The sequence below is a fragment of the Mastigoproctus giganteus genome, chromosome 6 (assembly GCF_048544385.1).
Source record: "Mastigoproctus giganteus isolate SK-2022 chromosome 6, ASM4854438v1, whole genome shotgun sequence".
Taxonomy (NCBI): Eukaryota; Metazoa; Arthropoda; class Arachnida; order Uropygi; family Thelyphonidae; genus Mastigoproctus; species Mastigoproctus giganteus.
In genome coordinates, this window is record NC_143580.1 from 99,141,938 (window position 1) to 99,154,869 (window position 12,932).

Sequence of the window (12,932 nt, forward strand, 5' to 3'; positions counted from 1 at the left end):
ACTACAACCGTCGGGCTTGCCCTTCGGTGGTAGTAGCCATACGCGAAACAGCACGACTCGCCTCACTGTCGTCCGCGGAAACTGTCAGCAACTTTTCGAACCGACCCCTCTGCCTAAGGCCTGAACGCGAGTGACTATCCCACACTCGATGCGGTACAAAAAAGAGACAGAAAAAAAAAAAAAAAACACTAAATATTATATTAGGGTAACCCGGAAATTATCTTTGAACTACCCATGTGTATTGTGTTCGCAAATTGCTTGTGTTCTGTAGTCCATTTGCCTGCCTTGCTTGACAAAAACCCTCATTTTTTTTCGGTGGGAAAAACCTTTCTATTTACGCCTAAGATCAATTAGCTCAGCCACAGAGTGAAAAAAGCTCATAAAAGTTCCTCGCCTCATTGGCGCCCTATGACCATAGTTGCCGATGCGCCTAATAAATCCCTAAACCAGTGGTCGATATCGATCCCCAGGGGTTGATATAACATTGTTAGGGGGTCGATAAAAAAATATAAGACATCATTGTACGGGTAATATTTAATTCGGTGAACTTGGATTACCTCCATCCTGAATGACAACGCAATTAAGAGTGAATCGTGGGAACAGTGATATGAATAGGACCAGTAAGATGGAGCAAGGTCATGAAAATAGTTACGGAGGCCAATCAAGTAGGCCAAAATGACGTATTTACCAATAAACGGATGTGGGTGGTTCCCGCCCGGTCGGCGCGGCGGACGCGAGATTGCAACACGTGCGCGGTTGCTTATTTACTTATACTTACACGCGTTCGATCCCAGTCTCATTTTTGAGCATCGACATACAAGTGAGCATTAATGTTCTAAAATTCATCAACATACGTATTATAATTCAATCGTTATTCATTCACGAACTAAACTTCTCTATGTTGAAGAGTTGAGCAGGGCTGGTAGTTTTGTACATCCTATAGAAATATGTGTGTAGGTATATTATTTAGACTTATTACTTTTTTTATTATTATTATTATTATTATCTGTTTATTTCTCTTACGAGACACCCATGGACAGCACGTGGCTAGAGGGTGTGGTTACATTATATCAGTATTTACAAGCATATTTACATGAACTTATTTACAATATTTGAAGATGACAAAACACAGAATATGTGTTAATGGATTAATTGCGAATGGTTGTTAAATGCTAAATATTATTATATAAATTATTAAATTAGTCTTCTTATTATATTTGTACCTGCCGGTACACATTACCAAATATTTCTGTCCTATACATTTTGTCTGTACATAGTTTCTCTGCATCTATATTTAAATTATTAAAATAATTAACAGTATTTGCTGGGAAAAATCTCCCCAGAGAGTCCAATTGAGTCAGTTGGCACTTGAGACTTGGTTCTTCTCTGTTTATTCTCGGTCGTGTCATCCAGGGGCGAGTGATCACGTTTCCCACTTTCGGCGAATCTATTCTCTCCGTTAGTAGCTTTGCCAGAGTTAAGATGTTTCTGGTTGTGATGATATACTTCCAGGGTGTGATGTCCAGATTGGCAGACAAGATCGCTCTTGAGATGGTAAACGGTTTCCCGGCAATCTTGTTTAGCCATCTCAGGAGCCAGTATTCTACTCCTAAGAAGGCCTTGATGTTGCTCTCAGGGGCCGATGACCAGATAGTCGATGCGTACAACGGAATCGGTGTAACGCATTTAAGGATGTATTGGATCATGAGATGAGGGCTTCGGAGACCGGTGAGTTCTTGTCTAGTGCTCCAGAGTGCTGCGTATGTCTTTTTCCTAATGTATTCGAAGTGAGGTATGAAGTTTAATCCTTCATCCCACTTAAGGCCAAGGTCAACATGTGCGGGAGATTTTTGGACTCTGGTATTGTTCACGAAAATCGTAATTTCATTTTTCTTCTTTTTATTGGTGAAGGTCATTTGGGCAGTTTTCTTTTCATTAACTTTCAGGCCAATGTAGTGCAGATATTCTTCTAGTTTCCTGATTGCCTTGTTTGCTTCCTCTGATAGGTGGGGTGCAGTTTCTTGTTCTTTGGAGATTACAAAAAATTTCAAATCGTCAGCATATGTAATAAATTGCTCACAGTTTTGAGCTAAAAATGGGGCTAGTGCTATTGCGAAGAAGGTGGCGGACAATACGCCCCCTTGAGGAACTCCCCTAGAGATACAGTAAGTTGCTGTTTGTTTCCCGTTTATTGCGATAATTTGTCTTTCTTGAAGGGTGTTAGTGAGAATGTTTAAAGTGCTTCCTGAAATGAGGAAGCACTTTTACTTACTGACTTCAATTTTAATTATTTTGTTACAACTCCAGTAACCGCAATGACAGCTTCAGATTCTAAAAAGAAATGTAGACAATATTCGTTAGAATATTTGAAACTTGGGTTTATTGCTTCATTAACAAACGAAACGAGGCCTATGTGTCTTTTTTCTGAAAAAAAAAACTTTTAGTAACGATGCAATGAAACCAGCAAAAATGAAAGATCATCTTCAAAGATTCCATCCCGATAAGAAAGATAAAAATCTTGACTTTTTTAAAGAACTGAAATACACACATCGACCAACTATAAAATCGTTTAAGAAAGCACCTGCCGAAGCTGACAATAAACAAGGATTAACAGCCTCCTACAATATTTCTTTTAATATAGCAAAAAAAGGAAAACCATATACAATTGCAGAGGACATTGTTATACCCGCAATCAAAGAACTAATTTAAACCATAATGAAAAAAGATTCTAGCCCTGTTTTAAAATGCTTAACATTGAGTGCGAATACCGTGAAAAGGCGTATTGGTGAAATTCTAACTTGATGAATCTACATTCGATAGTTCTTCTATTCTTATGGCTTATGTAAGATATTATAGTAAAACCAAACATCAAATTATGGACGAATTGTTATTTGCAAAATATCTTGAAAGTAATGGAACGGGGTTGACAATTTTTCAGCGATTGGAGGAATATTCAAAGTATGATATTCCATTTACTAATATAACAGCAGTAGCCACAGATGACGCACCTGCAATATATGAAAGAAAAAGTTCAAAGTGTACGTACTATTCACTGTGTGTTGCACCGAAACCATTTGTTGGCAAAAACTTTCAGTGACGAACTGCATGATACTCTAAGAGTGTGTACTAAATCTATTAATCAAATTAGAGCTCATCCTTTTAAATCGCGATTGTTTGCCAAACTTTGTGAAAAAAATTATGAAGTATCAAACCAATTACTCTTGCATACTGAAGTAAGGTGGTTGCCTAGAGGTGTAAGTCTACAAAGATTTGTTCGACTCAACCTAGAGTTTCTTACAGATGTTAATTCGTTTTTGAGTAGAAATAAGAATCATATTTTCTACTTGGCGGACTTATTTTCAAAATTTAATGAAGTACAGACCCGTCTACAAGGTAAAGATGTCACGATTCTTTTAGGCTTCCAAGCTAAATTATCCTTATTTAAATCATTACGAAAAGATACGTTACGAAAAGATTTTCAGTACTTTTCGAATCTACCGCAATTGGAAGTAAAAGATGAAGACTTAGAAATATACACAAAACATCTTCAAAATTTGAGCGATGATTTTAAATTACGCTTTGCAGATTTTGAAAACATGCACATTCCAAGATAGGATTAGCACGCCATTTTCTGCAGATATTGAAAATATCGAATGCAACTTACAAGATGAACTTATTGAATTGTCAGTAGATCTTGAAGCTAAGGAGCTTTTTAAAAATAGGACTTTAAAAGTTACTTTTGGACGAATATAAATGTTGTAGAAAAATATCCAAAACTTTCTAAAGTGATACTCCCCTTTTTGCTTGCATTTCCAAGTTCGTACATGGTTGAAGCTGGTTTCAGCCATGCTAATTCCATTTTAAAAAAAAAAACAAAGAAATAAGCTAGATATAGAATTCTGTGGCGATTTAAGGCTGAAACTTACTGATTTTGAACACAACATTGCTAATCTTGTCAATAGTCACGAAGCACACCCTGCACATTGACAAATTAAGTAAATTAGTAAATTTACTTAATTTGTCAAGTTAGTGAATTGTATACTAAGTTAATAAGAGTCTTATTTTCATATATATAAGGAAGATTGTATTATTGTTATTTTGTTATCTAAATTAAATTTTATATATTATTTATCCCTCCTATCAAATATGTAATGATAAGAAGGACGTCAAAAACAAAAATGTATCCCTTTGACGTTAGTCCAGTATAATAATATATACTATATTATCTATAATATATACTATATAATAATATATACTATATTATCCATACAATAAACACTGTAACTATAAAATAAACAATCTAAAAACTCACATAAGCGTCTTTTTTGCTTGTCCTATTATAATTACGCAATAGCAAAATAGAGGGGGTCGATAAAAAGTCAAGAAACTCTTGAAGGGCTCGATAAGGCAATGGTCAGGCCACACCTAGAATACTGTATACAGGCCTGGAGGCCTCATTTCAAGAAGGATGTAGAGCTGCTGGAACGAGTACAGAGAAGGACAACAAGATTAGTGAATTGAACAAAGGGGTGCTCTTACGAAGAAAGGCTTAAGTTTTGCAAATTACAGTGTCTGGAGACTAGGCACCAGCGAGGTGATCTGATAGAGGTGTACAAAGCCTTGAATGGTTCAAGCATGCTCAATGCTGATGGGATTCTTCCTCTTGCTCAGAATAATCACCTGAGAGGGCATAAATTCAAATTGAGGAAAGACAGATGTAGGATAGACGTGAGGAAATTTGCCTTTAGCCAGCGGGTGGTTGGTAGGTGGAACAGACTTCCATCCCTTGTCGTGGAAGTTGATAGCCTAAATAAGTTTAAGGCTCAGCTGGACAGGTATTTCGAACGAACAGAGGGGTGAAGTGCAAGTGGTTATTTTTTATTTATTTATTTTACTTTATTATTTTTTTTTTTGGCTGATGCTGCATAAGCTTGCTTTCTTGCATCAAATGCCTCTACTAATGCTAATGCTAATGCTAAGTTTGGTGACCCCTGCCCTAAACCGACAACAACAACCTTGCCTCATTGACGGGATTCGAACTCGGGCTTTTCCACCGGGGTGGTGAGACGGTAACGGTACCATTGTGCTACGCACGCAGACAGTCGATGCGGTGTATTCAATATTTCTAGATTATTATTATTTTTTTTTTCATTTATTGAGTACAGCGGCCTCTCGACTTTACCTAGGTATAGGGTGGACCTGTGGTGGGTGGCAGTTATGAGAGCGACACAAGATAGTGCTACTCTCTGCCTCGGCCGTTCCTTTGACCTTTGGGAGAAAAAATCAATTTTCGCGATTTTTTTTTCGCGGTGGGTTTTGATCCGGCTCCGTGATATTGGTGGTCCACTTCTTAATCACTTGGGATAATCGCGCCTCCTTTTTATTACTATTATTTCCAATCAAATGTTTTATTTAATAAAGTTGTAAGGTTTCATACTTGTTTTATTTGATCTAGAGTTCAAAATTTAATAACTAAAAGTACGTTGCATATTTATTTCTTGGGAACCTTTAACCCATTCATTTCATTTTCCATTTATTGGGTAAAGCGGCCCCTAGCCAAAAAAAAATCTGGAAAATCCGCCAGAACCTTTAACCCAAACGAAATCATTAGCTTTATTCATTTATCATATTAGGGGGTTGCTTCTCAAAGTTTGAGAAGCCTTGGTCTAGGGTATAATTTGGATCTGTTCATTTGGAGTAATATTTTTGCAAAAATCCCTTTAGGTGTTGAAAGAAAAATAAAAGTTATCGGTATTTTTTCAAGTACAATTTCATCTCGCGAAAATATATTTCTTTATTGCCATTTACTATAATTTTCCCAGGATTAAAAGAGAGAGAGAGAGAAGAATCAAAGAAAAACCTTTACGCAGCCAACACGACGGTTCGTCAGTCCAGTGCAAATTAGGTCCATTGGCATTTTCAGTTCTTCGCCATTAGGGTTTGTAAACAAGGCTATTTCCATACTCTGTACACGTCCTAGCTCATCATCACCGTAAAAAGTTGTAAAAAAGGTGTCAGCTTTTAAAAAAAAAGCTAATAAACCTGATTTTGTCAGCTTTTAGAAAAACACTGATATTTCAGTCTTCTTTTTTCCTTTGTGACATCTCCTAACGGAAGTTTGCTTCCACCACGTCAAATGTCTCTCTCTATCTCTGGTAGCTCTAAACAGCTGATCGGTGTCCTGTCGAATTCTTAATGTTATTAAGCCCCGATGTACAGTACGTCTTCTCCCAGGCTTTCTTGTTTCTTTTATTCTCCCTTCAATAATTAGCGGTGGAATTTCGTATTTGTCGTTCCTCATCGGGTGTCCAAGATACGCTGTTTTTCTTTTCTTTTATGTCCTTCAGCAATTCACTGGTTTTTCCAATTCTCTGCAGGACACTCTCATTGGTCACTCTTGCTATTCATGATATCATTAACATTCTTCTGTACGTCCACATTTCAGATTCTTCTAGTTTTATCGAGGTGTTGGTTTATAGTGTCCATGTGTCGGCAACATACAACAAAACTGACCAAACGTAACGTCTCAGCATCCGGGTTCTAAGATGGAAATCCAGGTTTCATGCACAAATCTACCGTAGATTTTTACAATCTACAGTCGATTTGTTTGTTGATTTTATTTCCATATCCGGTTCGTATTTGTCATTGTTGGCAAAATCAAATATTTAGGCTGATTCATTAACCTAGATGTTTGATTTTGTCAACTCTATCAGCCTTTCCTTTTAACTAACATGAGGGGAGATGTTGGAACTGCCCCATTAAGGACCATCTTAGTCAGGTTTCCAGTGTCCATGTCTGACAAAACTGACCAAACGTCTTCTTGATATTAATCCCATTCTTTCACTTTCCTCACTCGCACAATTGAGGAGTATCTATAAGTCCCGTATATTAGGGCGCCATATTAGGGATTCTTGAGGAGTCCCACCTTGCGGGACTCCTCAAGAATCCCTAATATGGCGCCCTAAGATGGCGTCCGAATAAATGTTATTCGGACGCCATCTTAGGGCGTCCGAATAACATTTATTCCTAAGATGGCGTCCGAATAACATTTATTCCTAAGATGGCGTCCGAATAATCCCTAAGATGGCGTCCGAATAAATGTTAAACAGGAGGGGGAAGAGTACATTATCCTTGACACCCATACTCCACGTTCAATGTTGATGTTTTCTGTTTTCCTTCAATCAGTTAACTACAACTGATGCCATTTGGGTCCTGTGAGATGTGTTTGATTATTCGGATGTTCTTTTCATCAAGGCGGGACTCCTCAAGGATCTTGATGAGCTTGGTGTGTTGGACGCTATCAAAGGCCTTCTCCAAGTCAATAAAACAAAGATAAGCTTACTACGCCGAAAAGGACAATTAACATTGGCGAATGGAATGTTCGAACGGGGCACCACGTTGGACAAAAGGAAATCATTGCCCAAGAACTACTTAGGTGCAAGATATCAATCACAGCATTATCTGAATTAAGGCTCACCGGGTCTGGAACGATGATCATCCAACCACCAGCACCTAACGAAGCGGTTATGCTATTCTACTCTGGTGGCGAGAAACGAGAAGCAGGAGTGGGCTTTATGGTCGATGCTCAGGCCACCAGTAGTGTGATCGCTTTCCAACCAATATCGGACCGCCTGGCAGTACTTACTGTCAAGGGCACCATCAAGACCCATATTATCTCCGCCTATGCGCCAACTGAGACTAGCCTGGACCCGACCAAGAATGACTTCTACAACCAGCTCCAACATACGCTGGATTCAATTCCGCAGACAGAAGTGATCATCCTCGCAGGGGACTTTAATGCCCATATTGGCGTGGACAGATCTGGTTGGGAAAAAACAATGGGCAAGTTTGGCCATGGGAAGATCAATGACAACGGACTACGTTTGTTGTCCTTTGCCGCATCTAACAACCTGATCATTGGAAACAGCCATTTCCAGCACCCTCAAAAACATCAACTTACATGGCGAAATCCATCTGGCAAGGACTCAGCAATCCTGGACTACATTTTGATCAATGCCAGATTTCGCTCATCACTCATGGATGTTCGTGCCATGAGGGGACCTGATTGCGGATCTGATCATTACCTCATCCGGGCTAAGGTGCAGCTCAAATTACGGCATGCAAAAAGATCATCTCGGTCAGCCAAGCTGGACTGGAGGCAGCTAATGAATGCTGCCAACAAACAGGCATATCAGATCGCCCTATCCAACCGCTTCGAGATGCTGGCCGTGCCCGAGGATATAAATGAAGAAGAAAAGCAGATCTCTGATGCCATCCTGGAATGTGCCAAGCCCCTATATCCACCTGCCCGACGTCGAACGCAACCATGGATATCAGATGAGTGCCTCGACCTCGTGGACAAACGGAAACAGGCAAAGTTGGTCGACTTTGAACGGTACCGGCAGCTAAACCGAGAAGTCCGACAAAGAATGACAGCAGAAAGAGAAGCATACTGGAACCAAGTGGCAGACGATCTTGAAGTGGCGGCATCCAAAAACGAGTACCGCACTCTCTACCGCACCCTCAGATGTCTGAGTGGAAAGACGAAATTGACTAGTGACAACATCAAGAATGCTGATGGGACCTTCGTGCGATCACCATCCGAACGCCTGCAACGGTGGAGTGAATTCTTCAAAGCTCTGTATAATCACGACCCACCTCAGGGACCGCCAGCAACAGCACTCTCGATCGACCCCCCTGAGGTCTCCATGGTCGATGTTGAGCCTACAGTAGAAGAAGTGAAAGCAGCCATACAATCCCTGAAGAATGGCAAGGCACCAGGAGTGGACCAAGTCACCACAGAAGCGATCAAAGCCGGGGGAGATGTACTGCTTCGCCGACTACACTCACTCCTCAAAACCATCTGGTGCACTGAACAAATTCCGTTAACATGGAGGAAAGCCATTATCGTACCAATCCACAAGAAAGGTGATAACCGGGACTGCAAGAACTACCGTGGCATCAGCCTCCTTTCCATCATTGGAATGGTCTTTATGAAGATTATCCAGTCAAGACTGCAAAAACATCGCGAGCAAACCAGTCGAGAAGAACAGGCAGGATTTAGACCCGGGCGAGGATGCTGTGATCAAATCTTTGCCATTCGTCAGCTGATGGAGGAGAGGATCCGGTGTGGACAGCGAACCGTCATTGTTTTCATTGACTTTAAGTCTGCTTTCGACTGTGTCCACCGGCCTGCCTTTACTACTAAAGACGGGCATCAACCAGTTGTTCTCTGCACCTTTGCATTATGACCGGGGCACAAAATAATGCTTCTCACGTATCCAATCCTTCATTAACAGCATTAATATATGCTGTTGCTCTGTCTATCAAGTAGGAGTTAAGCTTGAGGGACACAATGGCAGCTTTAAATGCAAGGGATTGGCTCATCACAGAATGTAGCAATGAAAAGAGGGCGGTATTGTAGAGTATTGCCATTCCCCCTCCTCTACGATCCTCCTCTAGAGGAGCAGAGCATCTGGTAACCAGCCTGAGGTGCACAGGCAACGGAGTACTGCCCATTCCCAAGCCACGTTTCAGCGATACAGACGATATCTAGGGTTTTCGAGAGTAGAAACTGTTCGACAGTGTCTAGCTTGTTACAAATACTTCTTGCATTTTGAAAGACAATTCGAATGGTGGTAGCCATAGCAATCGGAGTTCGTACAGGCAAGTCTCTTTTTTGGGCCCGCATTGGTCTATTGTGCGTTGTGATATGTACAGGGATGTTAGAGACAGGTTTGCGGCATTGGGGATTGACATCAAAAACGGCTGGTAGTTGGATTGATTGATATGTGGACATTTTGTTTCCTATAGTAGGTTTGTTCTCAGTAGGTTCATTTGAATTCTTCTGCGTTTCTTTGGCTTGGCAGCTTGGTTGTTTTAATTGGTATTGCATTTGTTGATGATTTTGGTGGTTTATCGCGGTTATTGGCGTCTGGTCTAGGATGGGTTTGACGAGAGTTCCAGGGGGGTCATAGCATTGGATGCAATACGAAGCTCATCATCTCTGGGTGGCAGGTAAGGATGAAGGATGCGTAAGTTGGGTATCTAGTTCTTCTCTGTCTCACATCAATATTTATTCTGTGAAGTTCTGCAAACATGGCCTTAATGCTGCCTGGTTTAATAGTTGGTTCCAGTCGAGAAACAAAGATTTGCCCACGAGTCTGGACCGCTGTGATATTGTACGAATATGAGTGATTCCCCTTAGTCGAGTGTTGTGTGCCACCTGTTTTTCCCGTATGCCTTCCACGTTCCATTTTCTGATAGGTTTAATATATGATCCCGGTTTCTTTTGAGTGAACCTGTTGATCGGCGAGATGGGACTTGGGCAGGGAGTTCATGCAGTTTGTAAGCCTTGCTGGTGGGATCTTTTGGATTTTATGATCATCTTTTTGGCTGGTGACTACTTCTGCAAATGAGGGTATTAATGGACTCTTTCCAGTTTGGATTGTCTGCTCTAACATTTTAGGTTTGGTATTATTTAGGGTCGATACTGTAAAGGGGTCCTGAGAGATCTTTGGGTGTCTATCTCCGGTGATGTTAGTTGCAGGTTTGGTAGAGTTATCTTCACTGAAATATGCATCTTTGCTGTTGAGCTGATTAGTGGATTGTTCTCTTTTGTTATTCTGAAGATTGGGTTCTACGGTAGAATGGTAGAAGGCTGGTTCACTACACTGAATTTATTTGCAACTACTTGTGCCTTGAGTTGTTGTATTTCTGCAGATAGACTTGAGTTTTGGGCTTTGATTTGCTTAATCTCATTAATAAGCATATTCAGCTGCGTGTTTATGAGCATCACATTATCATCACTTATATGCAGGCAGTTTTCCCTGTGTATCAAAGTTGTTACCGTTTAGCAGCACTTTGTTGCCGAGGTAGCTACATCATATACGACTCCTCCAGGGCGGCGTGGAACTGCTGTCTGTTGCAACAGAGTCGTGGAGGTAGTGCTGTCATCTGTGAGGAAATGATTGTCGCCATCGACGATTTGTACCTGCTGATCGGAAGTTTCGGTGTGGTGCTTCCGCTGGGGTGTGGTAGGATGGCTTTAGGTTTTTTTTCTGTGCAGATGATGCAGTTTCAGTTGATGTGCAGGGTGTCTCACTACGTTGGGGGGGGGAATCCCCTTGATCCACTGTTGAGGGACTCACTGTCAGGTATTTCCTTGCATGAAAGACATGAAAAATCGCGTCTCCGTTGCTTGTTCATCTTTTTAAAATCAAGTTTGAGGAATGATCCACAAAACGTAGCTTATCACGTAACACAGATACAAATGTAATGTAATACATATATCCAGCGTTTAATTTGCATAATTCACATTAGGGTATGGTGAAGACTTCATTTAACTCGGTCATATTTGGATGTCTGATGGAAAATGCTCGTGATTGAAGGTTTAACCGGCTAAATTAATGGTATTTAGTTCGGAAAGGTTGTCACCGAGTTTAGGAAAGCAGTTACTCTGTTTCCGGGAGAGGGGGTGAATTTCCAGGAATTAGTAATTGACGCGTATCGCCAGGGAAACTGATCGCAAGTACTAACCTACAGCAGTGCAGTTGATCTGTAGCCGGCAGCGGTAAGTGGTACAGTTCAATTGTCAGAGCATTAATACAGCTTGATCATGTCCGATTATGAGATTCTGTAATATGAAAATGAACTGCAAATAATAAATACCTGGGTGCCTTGGTCGGCTTGGAAGTTGGTATCTTCTTCTTCAGGGTCACTTGAGGAGTATAACGATTCTAAAATCACCTTATAAACTTGGGCATAACTTTATTAATTTTAATGATCACTGAGAGCAACACACATACGTGACCGTACAGTCCTGCGCCACCTACACACGTGTGTATTTGGGTAGCCGTTCTTGAGAACGAGCCGCTATTAGCGGTTTTACCAAATTCATTCTAATTCTTCAAGGAATAGGCGTCTTCCAAAAGTTTTACCTCTTTTGTAATCTTCGTATTTCTTTGTGTACAGAACAAATCCATTGACTGCTGCCAAATTCAGAATTCGGAAACATATCACCAATGGTATCAACGCTTAGGGGTACAGGAGCATGTATAATCTCCTACCATGCGATTCAAAGTGTCTACAGCCCCTTTGCACTTATTGTAGTCTAGTATCACTTGGGGTTTGAAATCAGTTGTTTCATTTGATACATTCGGATCAATAATGATAGTAAAACTACGCTCCTGTGTTTCTTAGGAACATAGGAAATCATCAAGGCATCCTTAGTAAATACAGCATTAGTTGAGTGCACTGTACGGTTTCTATTTGGGCAAAATTCTTGAGGAAACTCTTTTCGATTGAGCCGCCTAGTTCCATTTAGTGTTTTACTTTGCTTCAATAATTCTTGTGAAAGAGATCTAAAGCGGTTATCGGTGGTAACTCCATAAACTGAAGACAAAACTTCTACCAAATTTAATACTGCTCTCTTGCCTTTTCCTTTTTGGGTGCGCCATCTATCATTCCAGTATAAATTTGCATGTTCCAGCAATAAGAATCGTCTACATTATACAGGGTGTTTCAGTTAAACGTTTCAGAACTTCTAAGAGGGGTAGGGTACATCCTGACAACTCGAAATCATATAGCAATGTGGGGTCGGAAATGCTTTCCTGAAGCGGTGTTGTACACAGAAGCACCATAAAGAAAAGAGACCGTAAGTGAGAAATCGTTTTAATAATACATGAAAAGAAGCAAAAGGTACATGGATTAAAGTAAGTGTTCGAAGTTTCTTCCACGGGCTACAATGCACGCTTCACATCTCCGACGCATGGACATCCGAACATTCTGGAATACTCCAGGCGAATTTCGAATTTCTTGAACAAGAACGCCAAGTTAGTAGGATGGATGATTACATGAACGCAGAGTTAGCCGATATGCATTTGGTGTACGGGGCTGCAAATTGTAGTGGGCCAGCCGCACAGCGTTTGTAC

The 12,932-nt window shown here is 40.6% G+C and overlaps 1 protein-coding gene across 1 annotated transcript in view; it reads right to left on the reverse strand.

Annotated features, from left to right (window-relative positions):
* LOC150084471 (uncharacterized) overlaps window positions 1-12,932 on the reverse strand; it is a 1,198,120-nt gene that overhangs the window by 923,090 nt on the left and 262,098 nt on the right. The gene's annotated exons all lie outside the window — the stretch shown is intronic.